We start from the raw sequence: 13,431 nt of genomic DNA on the forward strand, positions 1-13,431 counted from the left end.
AAGAAGAGAAAAAATAAAATCAATAGCAAAAGCCAACCATCCAAATCGCAACTAAAATAGAACAAAATTTGAACTGCCCAATTTTTAATTTGGCAATTTCAGTAACAGTAGCTCGAACTAAAGGAGAAGGACTTCAATTACCCACCAATAGAGCTTACCAATATTCTTGAGTAAGATGCCTTAGTGGCAGCTTCTCTAATCTCTCTAATTCCTTTGATGGAGAGAACCCTTTAAAAGTTCTCTGTTGAGTTTGTCGTTGAGGGTGAAAAGAAAGAGGCATACACGTCAAGAGAGACAGAGAGATCATAATGCGAACAAGGGCGTGGAATTTAGAAAATAAAGATTTGGAGATTGATGACAGAAGAATAGAGCGAATGAGATCAAGAAATTAGACAAAAATATTTGTAGATATGCAGAACTATTATATATTAATATTATATTGACCACTCATCCAAATTTCTTATAACATGAAAATCTTACTCTCTATTAAAAAAAAAGAACTCGCCTTTGATAAAACTCTTCAACTTCATTTTGTTGTTTAATAATAAAAGTTTGATTGAAGTTTTGTGAAATTGCCTAATAATGCGAAGTTTATATATATTGAAGCTACTTGAATAGCAAGGAGTTCCGAATCATACGAAAATGGATAAGATAAACATCATTTTAAATACAAGACTGTACTTATCGAGACATTCCCACAACATATAATCCAACTATGTTTTAAGGTTAGTTCAATGCATTTGCATCCAGTTTCTGATTTTCTATTATTTATATTTTGAGGTTAGTTCAATGCAGTTACGTGCATCCAATTTCCGATTCCCGTTATTTATTTTTTGAGGTTAGTTCAATGCAATTCATCCAGTTTCCGACTTTTCGTTAATTATTCTTTGCGGTAGTTCAATACATTTGCATCCAATTTCCAATTTATGTTAATTGTTCTTTGATGTCAGTTAAATGCATTTGCATCCAGTTTATGATTTTCCGTTAATTATTCTATGAGATTAGTTTAATGCATTTGCATCAAGTTTCTAATTTCTCGTTTATTATTTGATAAGGTTGCATTTGCATCTAGTTTTTTATTTCCCATTAATTATTGTTTGAGGTTAGTTCAATGAATTTGCATCGAGTTTCCGATTTTCCGTTAATTAGTCTTGAGGTTAGTTCAATGCATTTGCATCAAATTTATTTTTTGAGATGAGTTCAATGCAGTTGCATCCGATTTTCGATTTCCCGTTAATTATTCTTTAAGATTAGTTCCACGCATTTGCATCATATTTCCAATTTATAATTAATTGTTCTTTGAGGTTAGTTTAATGCAGTTGCATCCAGTTTCCGATTTTCTGTTAATTTAATATTTAAGGGTTAGTTCAATGTATTTGCATCCAGTTTCCAATTTCCCAACAATTTTTTTTATGTTAGTTTGATGTATTTGCATCAAAGTTTTAATTTCCCGATAATTATTCTTTGAGGTTAGTTTAATACAGTTGTATCCATATTCCAATTTTCTATTAATTACTTTTTTAAGATTAGTTTAATGCTTGCATTTGCATCCAGTTTTCGATTTCCCGTTAAATGTTATTTGAGGTTAGTTCAATGCATTTGCATTCAGTTTTCGGTTCCTCATTAATTGTTTTTTGACGTTAGTTTCATTTAGTATTATATATATTTTAAAATATTTGTCATTATTGCTTTTTCGTTATTTTATTTATTTTTTTTCATTTTCTATTATATATTTTATGATGTTATTTTTTGTATAATTTAATTTTCAACATGTAATTTGTTTTGGTTTGGTATATAATTTAATTTTCCACATGTAATTTGTTTTGGTTTGGAATATAATTTATTTAAGCCCAACGTCTACATTAACTGAATCTCGTTAAATATACTAGCACAATTGCACGTGCTCTGCACATGGGTGACAAAAAAACACAGTGATTACGTGGACATAGTTTTGGTCTATGATGCACGGATACGGCACTTTACGCCTTGTACCCGTGTGACACAGGTACGATACCGATACGGGTACGGGATACGGGTCGGGTATGGCACATATACTTCCTCAGGAAAAAGAAAAAGAAGAAAAAAGATAAAAGGAAAGAAAGAAGAAGATAAATAGGTGCTTTCATCTGCAGATTTGGAAGAAGAAGACGAAGTTGCTGTCAACTGGTGCTTGCAGATCTGGAAGAAGAAGAAGAAGAAGAAGAAGAAGAGAAACGAACGTGTAAAGTGAAACACATGACACGTGACCAGATTATAATGAGCCCACTTGTTTAAGTTATAATGAGCCCATTTGCTTAAGTTACATTGAGACCACTTGTTTACGTTATAATGAGCCCACTTGTTTAAGTTAGCTTTCAAGCCCATAAAATTAATTAAACCTGTATAACATATATGGACATTTGGCCCATTACAAATAATTAAAACCTGTATAACAGATCTGGAAATTGATACATAATTACCAACTTTAAGACCCATTCAACAGATGGTTTAATATGAAAAATCAACATGTAGTTGTTATTTTAAATAAAAATAATATTAATCACATAAAAAATAGCCGTACCCGTATCCTAATTTTTAAAAAATCCCGTATCGTACCCCGTATCCGTGTCCCCGTGTCTATACTCGTACCCGTATCCGTGCATTATAGGTTTTGGTTATTCTTTGAACACTATGCTAAGACTGTCTGAACTAAGGCAGCATGCTACAACTTTATGAACTGATAGACACCATAATAACATGAAATAAATATTGTATCAACATTTCCAGAGTTATTTTACACATTTCTATGGAAGAAACCCCTTAATTAGCATTTACAAAATAAAAAAAAAAAACAAAAATACCAAGAATATTCCTTCTAATTCTTGAAGCCTCTTGTTAGTAGTTTATCTATGTAGCTCAACTAACCCATTTAGGTTTTCATTGCCATACCAAGGAACTATTTCCTCCGCCTTAAGTTTTGTACTTCTATAAACATAACCGGCCATTGCTACTTGAATCAACCATTGGACTGAAAATCACATGTCCTACAATTACTTCCACAACGACCGTACATACTATCATTTGGAAACATTTTGTTTAGATACTCTTGGCCAATGCCAGTAGTTACTCTTGGCTATTGTAGACCTTGTAGTGAAAATTAAGGAATAGTATGTCAAATGAGATTGCACACTCAAACGCGACAACACCAATTTATGAAACACCTCAAATAATATAGCAGTTTGATAGCTAGTTAATTAACACTAAAGCTTGAAATGATGAAGGAACAATGCGCTCAACATAAGATTCAGAAGCAGGTAAATATTCTTCTGCAGTTGGCATGTCATAAAATAGGGGTGCTACTTGTGGCAGGTCTATGTTTTCCATTAATATAATATGTGTTATCTAATTAACTGAGGTATAGGCGCGACTTCATCTTATAAAAATTGAATCTGGGGTCATAATATCTGGAAGTAGGGATGCCTCCACATTTCAAACCCCCTCACCCCTAAGGCCCGTTTAAGTTCAGAGTTGAGTTTGGCTAGCTTGGTTACAACTGCATTAACCCATTACTTATTCTACTGGCACTTTCTTTGACATTTCCATAATTCCATTAAACACTTCAACTGACAAAGCTGGATTATCAATAGGGATGTCAACGGGCAGGACCTAAATAGGACACACCTAAGTCGCCCGGCCCAAGTCATATTTGATATTTTGAGTCCAAGCCCGGCCTAAGTCCTATCGGGCAAGTTCGGATTCGGGCCAGGCCTAGGTCCGTTAGCAATACATGGGAACTATTATTTTTGTCTAAAATTTAATCAAATTTGTAAGTGGGAAGAATCGAACCCACAACTTTTGTGTGGCAGGCACAATACTAACAATATGGCTTCCAATTTTCTATGTCAACTTCCAGTAAATATAATAGATATATTAATAATATTAAATATAAAACACATAAACTATTATAAATTTCGGGTTGGGCCATTATCGGATCGGACATAGGTATGTCCAGACCTGGCCCAATAATTTTATCGGGCTAAATTTAAAGTCTAAGTCCTTATCTTATCGGTTCAGATTCAATCGGGCTTCGGGCTTGTCCCGACCCATTGACAGCCCTAATTATCAACAGTATTTTATAATGCAACCAGAACAACCTATACGCAAAATTGGAGTTTCATAATGCGACCAACAAAACCGTTTTGTATTTCATACTCACAAAATTTAACATAGTGAAGAAGATGCATACCTTGGGTTAAAGATCATGGATTGCTTGGTGGAGTTTTGGAAACTTGATTTGGATTTAGGCATTGAAGAATAGAGCTCTATGGGTAATATCCATTTGGGTAGAGTATATATATAAAGAAACAATTAACCATAATTTTAGATAATTGATAGTCCATCCCCGATGCATCCCTCCGGCCTTAAGTGTACTGTCTTCAATATTGGCTTTGACATTTTTTATGGTGTCCACTATAATTCCACCATTGCACCTGCGAATGATAAGAAAAATACAAGAGTAGAAAGATACCAAGTAAGCTGAATGAGTTGCATAAACAATTGAAATGCTTAGACTACCATTTAAAAATTGAGAGCATAAATTACATGTATGATTTATGAATGTTAAGAAAATTTCAGCATACCTTATCTAAAAAAAACAAAATTTACCTCCCTTGACGTGAAAAAAGGGAAGAGGTTTAATATGAATATAAAAGTCTTGAGTCTATACAGCTAGCCTGGCCATCAATATTCATGTGTAACATGACATTTAAGAAATTGATCTAAACCTCGATGGTACTTCTTTTGGGGATTCTTGGGCACTTCTGAGATTAACAATGGCAATGTATGTAAGTCAACTACATATGATAATCCCCAAAAGAAGTACCATCGAGGTTTAGATCAATTTCTTAAATGTCATGTTACACATGAATATTGATGGCCAGGCTAGCTGTATAGACTTAAGACTTTTATATTCATATTAAACCTCTTCCCTTTTTTCACGTCAAGGGAGGTAAATTTTGTTTTTTTAGATAAGGTATGCTGAAATTTTCTTAACATTCATAAATCATACATGTAATTTATGCTCTCAATTTTTAAATGGTAGTCTAAGCATTTCAATTGTTTATGCAACTCATTCAGCTTACTTGGTATCTTTCTACTCTTGCATTTTTCTTATCATTCACAGGTGCAATGGTGGAATTATAGTGGACACCATAAAAATGTCAAAGCCAATATTGAAGATGGTACACTTAAGACCGGAGGGATGCATCGGGGATGGACTATCAATTATCTAAAATTATGGTTAATTGTTTCTTTATATATATACTCTACCCAAATGGATATTACCCATAAAGCTCTATTCTTCAATGCCTAAATCCAAATCAAGTTTCCAAAACTCCACCAAGCAATCCATGATCTTCAACCCAAGGTATGCATCTTCTTCACTATGTTAAATTTTGTGAGTATGAAATACAAAACGGTTTTGTTGGTCGCATTATGAAACTCCAATTTTGCGTATAGGTTGTTCTAGTTGCATTATGAAATACTGTTGATAATTGGGGCTGTCAATGGGCCGGGACAACTGGACAAGCCCGAAGCTCGATTGAATCCGAACCGATAAGATAAGGACTTAGACTTTAAATTTAGCCCGATAAGATTATTGGGCCACGTCTGGACATACCTATGTCCGATCCGATAATGGCCCAGCCCAAAATTTATAATAGTTTATGTGTTTTATATTTAATATTATTAATATATCTATTATATTTATTGGAAGTTGACATAGAAAATTGGAAGCCATATTGTTAGTATTGTGCCTGCCACACAAAAGTTGTGGGTTCGATTCTTCCCACTTACAAATTTGATTAAATTTTAGACAAAAATAACAGTTCCCATGTATTGCTAACGGACCTAGGCCTGGCCCGAATCCGAACTTGCCCAATAGGACTTAGGCCGGGTTTGGACTCAAAATATCAAATATGACTTGGGCCGGGCCTGGACTTAGGTGTGTCCTATTTAGGTCCTGCCCGTTGACATCCCTATTGAATGTTAAGAAAATTTCAGCATACCTTATCTAAGTATGTATGTAAGTCTTCTTTTGGGTCCTGCCATTGTTATCTAAGTATGTATCCCTATTTAGGTCCTGCCCGTTGACATCCCTATTTAGGTACTTCTTTTGGGGATTCTTGGGCACTTCTGATATTAACAATGGCAATGTATGTAAGTCAAACTACATATGATAATTCCCACACACACACACACACACACACATAAAAACACAGAGTGTTACATAAGTCAAGGCCACTTAAACCCAAACAATATAAGTCAAGGCCACTAAAATCAAAACTAAAATATGAAATCCTAGTAAAGTTTAACACATTTTGTATGAGTTCACATTTAAATGTTCGTTTTGGGCATTTATTTATAACAACAACAAAACATTTAAGAATTGAACAATCATAATAATAGGCATAGCCATCAATGCATAGAGCCTAGAAAGTATTTTTCTTGCTTTTTCGTACATTGGTTTTTGTGTATCTAAACCTCTTGTTTTCCATCGTTAAGGTAACTTACATTTATATCAAGCAATAGTAATATTAAGCAGGAGACTATGTTGGTGTGTATCTAAAATATTTGTGTTTCAGTTACAAAGATTAAGAGGTGTATGTAGATAAAAGACAAACCAATGAGAATGGTTGCTATGCTCAATTGGATTGGTTGCACTAGCAGCCGTTAAGTTGCTACCTATTTGGTAACACTTCCCAGACTTCATTCATGTTGCTCACATGGGCTTCAACCAATCTTGGAACATGATGGACTCCTTCTGTCACTTGTCTAATTTCAAGCCTAAACACAAATAGAGTGAGATCCAGGCAAAAATGTAAAATAACTCTTTGTAATAAAATATCTCTTTGTAGTAAAATAACATACAAACCATGGCAGTATGGCAGTATGCCATGTATTATGTTTTTTTTTAAGTATGTCATGTATTCCATATAAGCTGAAAGTAAAAAAATGGTTACTATTATTTCTTCAAGTAGAAATGGTGTAGTGGTATGGAAGGATCATCACTGGCGTTGCAAGTATTTGTGTCTGATTTTTCTGTTCCCATTTGAAATATGGAGCAACACATCCCTCAAATGAACATGTAAAAAGAGGAAACAAATAATGGGTAGAGAAAGTATAACAGAGAAGGATATATGGCATGGCAATACACAGTTATCTGATTTATAAATAAGTGATTTACAAAGAATGGAAGTGTTATCATGTATAAGGAATATTGATTTCCACTTGAACATGAGCTTATTAGCTAAGGCTAAGTTAGCAGCTAGAAATCACACTTGAGAAGCTGCATATAATCCAAAGTCCAAACACTCTTTTCCAGAGAACACATAGGATTTATGCAAACATAATACGAAATCTAAGATGTCCGGATTATAAAACATTTCACGCGAATAGCTCCAACAATAAATACAACACAATCCCAATACTGAATTACTGATACTGGAAACTGCACGACTACATATTACTTAAAGCAAATCTCAAGTGTCCAGTAATCAAACCAATCAACAAACTTGCATAGGATAACACAGTTATATAACCAAGCAATCACTATCATGAAGCTGAGCAGATGATGATTGGCCAACAAACAAAAATGATTTAGTTTTAAATGCCACACAGTCAGACATGGATGAGATCAACACTACAACTGAAGTAGCAAGATATCACTCATAATCTGAATCATATCAATTTTACATCACTGCTGACTGATTAGGAGTGCTGACTGATTAGGCACTCCTAGATGGTCTGGCCACATACACTACAACAAAATCCAGAAAGCCCTAGATGCCTAAAGCAGTATAAGATTTGTTTTTCAGCAGATCGGATGAAAAACAAATGATGAAAATAATCCAAGATAGCAGAACTGATGAATGAAATATTTAAGTTACACTATTTAAGAATTTCTACTAAGGCAGACCCAATCGTTGGAATTCAAGAGATCTCACAAAGCAAATGCTTTTGGAATTGTATTTGGTAAAACAACAAATAGACCAAGCATCTAAACTTGAGCAGTAAAACATTTCTTCATATACTGCGTATACAAATAATTCAACACTGTACTGGTTATTTACTATTATATAGGGTTTGAGATTAAAGCAAGGTTGAGATGACCTACGTCTGAATGAAACTTCTGCAGACAGGGAGAAGCATTATCATACATGACGAAATTGTTAGTACAAAGTACATAAATAATTTATACTAACGCATCACAAAGAAGACTAACATTAGCATCGTATAAAACTAAAATGTGAGGTAAATAGATTCACATATAAGCCAATGAGCCTATCAAATAAAATAAAGATGGACAAATGACCAAACCTTGGATTAATGCCGTCAGAATCGCACAATATGATTGGCACCAAAGTCATTTGAACTGTCAGAAACCCGAGAATAGTTTCTGTTATTAATATTGAAAATACAAATATAGTTGAAAATAGATATTTGAGTATGACTCAAGTAATTGATCTTTCTACTAATGTTGAAACAACAAAAGGCGCATAAAAATTAATAAAGAAAATATGATTTACCAACTTGGAAAGAACTTCTTAATGGTGGGGAAGCATTTAGTATTCCTTCGTCTGACTCGAAACTGTTAAAATATTTACAGTAAAAAACCGTAAGCCAACAAAACAATGAAAAACAAAAGGATCTTAAGCAATATAATCTAAAGCTCAAAATATCAAAAAAAAAACAACAAAAAAATGAAAGAAGTGTTATTTATGCTAGGAGATACATATGGTGGTTAGCTTGTTAGGTTAAAGGGATTGAGTGTGTAGAAGAAGAAGAAGAAGAAAGGATGGAGGCACAATAAGAAGGTAGGGTTTAGAGTATATTTACCCTAACCTACAATGCATATATTTATACTAGAGATGGAATAACCTAAATAGCAACAAGCTAAATAAGGTACGGTCTCACACTTATAGAATGTGTGAGACCCGACACTACATACTTCAACACCCCCTTCAAGCCGGAGCATAGATATCGCTCATGCCCAACTTGTTACCAATATAACTTCAGGAATCGATCTAATCATCGGTTTGGTGAAGATATCAGCTAACTGATCTCGAGAAGCCACATAAGGAGTACTTATCTCCTTTGTTTCAACCTTATGTCTGACATAATGACAATCTACCTCTATGTGCTTAGTTCTCTCATGAAATACTGGATTAGAAGCGATATGAATGGCTCCCGATTGTCACAATGAAGAGGGATCGGTAGTCGTACCTCGAAACCTAACTCATGTAGCAGATTTAATCCACATTAACTCACGGTCCCTTTGAGCCATAGCTCTATACTTTCGACCTCTGCACTAGACTTTGACACAACCGTTTGCTTTTTACTCTTCCATGTCACCAAATTTCCACAAAGGAAAGTACAATACCCGTGGTGGAACGCCTATCTGAAACCCGATCCCCGCATAATCGACATCCTAATATCCAACAACATCAAAATTTCCATTAGAACGATAGACCAATCCACGACCGTGAGAACCTTTCAAATACCTCGAATCACGAATAAGCGCCTCGGTAGTGAGGAATCCATGGTGCATGCATATCTTGAGATACTACAATCGACCGCAAAGGAGATATCGGGCCAGTAATAGTAGCATAGATAAGCTTTCCCACCAATCTACGGTATCCCTCAATATCGGCATACATCTCTCCAACATCCAACCGAGTTTGTCGTTCGAATCCATAGGAGTCTCCCATCGGCGAAGCCTAAATTACCGCTTTCACTTAGCGTGTCTAATACATACTTTCTCTGTGAGAGATGAATTTCACCAGGAACCCCGTAACTTCAATGCCTAAGAAATACTTCAGTTCTCCCTAGATCTTTGGTCCGAACTGCCTTGAGAGATTGACTTTAAGTCGATCAATACCCTGCTTGTCGACCTTGTGACAATGATATCATCAACATACACAACTAAGACAATAATCCCTTTGTTGGGTCTTTTCGGTAAAACACTAATGATCATATTCACACCTAGTCATTCCATTAGCCATCAAAACCTCGACTAAACTTTGCAAACCAAGCTCTAGGAGACCGCTTGAGCCCATAAAGAGACTTCTTTAATCGACGGACTTTCCCCGAGCAACAAAAAACCGGAGGTTGAACCATATAGATTTCCTCCGAAGATCGCCATGTAAAAGGCATTCTTAACATCCAACTGAAACAGAGGCCGTTGATGATGAACGGCAAGAGAAATCACAATACGCATTGGGCGAAGCTTTGCAACCCGGAGAAAACGCCTCGAGTAATCAATACCATATGTCCGGGTAAAACCTTTTGCAACCGGCACGAGCCTTTAAACGAGAAATAGTACCATCCGGATTATGCTTAATAGTGAAAACCCACTTACAAGCAACCGCTTTCTTCCCGTAAGGAAGATCTGTAAGAACCCAAGTGTCATTAGAATACAAGGCACTCAACTCCTCGCCCATTGCTTGCTTCCAGCCGGATGAGATAGAGCATCCCCTCAGAGTTAGACAGACGCAGACGTAACAACAAGGACGTAGCAAAAAGACTTGACGGATGGTGGTAAATGATCGGTGGAAACATACTTAGAAATAGAATAATCGAGCATACTTACTAGGAAGACGATCTTGGCAGTGGACGCTCAAGTTTTCGGAGTGCAATCGAACATCAAGGTCAGATGGAATGGCAATAGGATCCACGCATTACCGGAACAGAAGGTGAGGGCAGCGGAGCAAATTGAACTTTCGCCCTCAAACTCGGAATGGCAACTCGAGAAGTAATCAAGCTCCGGAAAGGAAGGCTATCGATGAAGCGGTAAGCGCCCTTCTTCACTCGCTCCCTCATTTTCACCAAGATCATATCCAAAGACCACCCGGGATGGCATAACACAATCCTCAAATGGTTCGAGGACATCTTCCCTTCAAGAGTAAAACGACATCTTCAAAAAGGTAACATCAAAGATGCATAAATGATTTGGCGCAGATGAGGACTATAACACTTGTACTCTTTTCGTATGCGTGAATACCCAAGGAAAACACACTTAATAGCACGAGAGTCTAACTTATCACGACCGGCTTAAGATTATGAACAAAGCGCATAATAACCAAAAAACCGAGGGGAAGATGGAAAGAAGATTGACCGGGGAAAAAAGAACGAGTATGGTGTTTTGCCTCCTAATAATGAAGAGGGCATACGATTAATCAAGTATGTGGCAAGAAGGACTACCTCCTTGATAAAACTTTGGGAGATTTGTTTGAAACATTAAGCAGCAGGCGACTTCAAGAATGGGTTTGTTCTTTCTCTCAGCAACCCCATTTTGTTGAGGTGTATCCACACAGGAGGTTTGATGTGTAATTCCATGGTCATCTAAAAACTCGGAATATTGTAGGTAGTATAGTCTTTGGCATTATCGATTCGAAAAACATGCATGTGTGCAGAATACTGATTAGTAATCTAAGCATAGAATTTTTGAAAAACAGAGAATACTTGAGAACGATTTTCCATAATATAGACCCAACAAACACGAGAAAAATCATCTATAAATGTAATAAAATACTTGGCTCCAAAAGGCCCGGTGGTTCTACAAGGACCCCGACATCCCCGAATAGACTAACCGAAAAGGAGCACTAGAACACTTATTTAACCTATTTTTGTAAGTAGCACGACGATGTTTAGCTAACTCACAAACCCTCACAACCTAAAGACTGAATACTAGAAGAAATATCGAACTAAACTTCGCAAACTAGCCGAGGAAGATGACCAAGACGCCTATGCCAATCGAACGAGAGAGATCGAGACCGTAAGAGCACCCGCTACGGTGAGAGTGCCCATAATCATCTTGAAAGTAATAGATGCCCCCATGCTCATACCCCCACCAACTAGTGTCTTTGTCGTAGATCCCAAACACAACATGAGTGGAAGAAAACATGACATTACAAATGAAGAGATTGGGTGAGACGATGAACAGACAATAGATTAAAGGGGAAATTTCGAATAAGCAAGACTGAGACAAGTGATATATTACGAGTTAACTGAATAGTACCCCAACCAAGAATACTAGCCTTAGCCCCATTTGCTAATGTGACATATGATGGTGTGTGAGTATACGCAAGACTAGAAAACAACTGGGGATTACATGTCATATGATCAGAAGCTCCTGAGTCAATAACCCAAGAGTTGTTACCACTTGTATGAAGACATGTTTTACCTGAATCGGCTAGGGTTGCAGTGGGGTAGTCGGACAAACTCGATGAACTGGGAATAGCTTGTATCCGCTTCATCAGGGCTGCAAAGTCTTCTTGAACTCGTTGAAAATCAGTCACTTTCTGATCAACTACTGTGGCATTGTTGGCTTTGTGCAAAGGTGGGCGTCCTGTTATATCCCAACAAAAATCAGCACTATGATTTGTGCGCCCACAATGCTCACAAGGCTCAAAACTGCCAATACCACGACCACGGCCACTCCGCGGGTAACCGACCACCCCCCCGACCACGACCCTCTACCTCCTCTAACGCCATTACCACACGGACCCGAAAGAGGGGTTGTTATTACTTGCTTGGAGGGATCAATAAAGCCGCGACCATTATCATTGCCTTGAGGAGGTGCGATATCTGAGACAAACGAGTAAGCCTCGCATTGCAGTAGGGAGCTTAGATTCAGCTTGAACTTGGGCTTTCACATTAGCAAACTCGGGACGTAGCCCAGATAGGAATTTGGAGACTCGAAATTCCTCCCTTTGTTTCTTCAACTGATTTATGTCTGTAGTAAGTGGGTGATATATATTCAGTTCTTCCCACTTGCTACGAAGAGAATTGTAATATTCAGAGATAGACATATCTCCTTGAGTGAGATCAAAGATGTTCTCATACAACTGAAAGATACGAGAAGTATTCTGAGATTGAGAGTATGATTCTTGTAGATACTCCCAAATCTCCTTCGAGGTTTTAAAAAACCGCACAGTATTACAAACATCTTTCTCCATAGTATTCCACAGGAAATTCTTAACCAAGGCGTCATCTTTTGTCCAGGTTGTCTTTCCTTTATCATCTGGGGGATCTGTCAAATGATTTTCCTTACCTTTTCGAAGAAGATAAACGAATCGCCTCGCCCATTGAAGGTAATTGGCAACACCCTCCAATTTGATAGAGGTCATACCAACAGAGAAAACAGACGTATTACCGAATTCATCGGATTTTGGAACAACATCAGTCATTGTAAAGAGAAGAAAACTCACTTGATGAAAACAAATACGAAAATCAAAAAACTGGAGACAGACGCCTCCTCTTTATCAATACCGAGATTGGAAGCGAAAAACAATATTAAGACACCAACTAATACTAAAACCGAACCTTGAACCGAGGATCTCTCTCCTAGCATTCTCTAAAAGCGAGTCGGCTCCGATACCATGTTATTTATGC

Source organism: Coptis chinensis, chromosome 7 (genome assembly GCF_015680905.1).
Source record: "Coptis chinensis isolate HL-2020 chromosome 7, ASM1568090v1, whole genome shotgun sequence".
In the NCBI taxonomy this organism is placed as follows: Eukaryota; Viridiplantae; Streptophyta; class Magnoliopsida; order Ranunculales; family Ranunculaceae; genus Coptis; species Coptis chinensis.